The sequence below is a fragment of the Penaeus monodon genome, chromosome 15 (assembly GCF_015228065.2).
Source record: "Penaeus monodon isolate SGIC_2016 chromosome 15, NSTDA_Pmon_1, whole genome shotgun sequence".
NCBI classification, from domain to species: Eukaryota; Metazoa; Arthropoda; class Malacostraca; order Decapoda; family Penaeidae; genus Penaeus; species Penaeus monodon.
In genome coordinates, this window is record NC_051400.1 from 40,279,578 (window position 1) to 40,279,815 (window position 238).

Sequence of the window (238 nt, forward strand, 5' to 3'; positions counted from 1 at the left end):
TTAAACTTTTACCATTTTCACCCTAACCTATAGGCATGAACAGGAAAAGTATCAGATCTGCAATGCCCAACACACTACAAGACGACTTAGGTAGAGAATGCAACAATATACAGACACCTGAGGGTACAGCTACAAGGAATGGAGGATAGAGAGTCTGAAATGTGTTGTAAGGACACACCTAACATCATGCCTATAAACTTTTTATTAATCAAAAAGAAAAGTCCAATCATTAGACTGT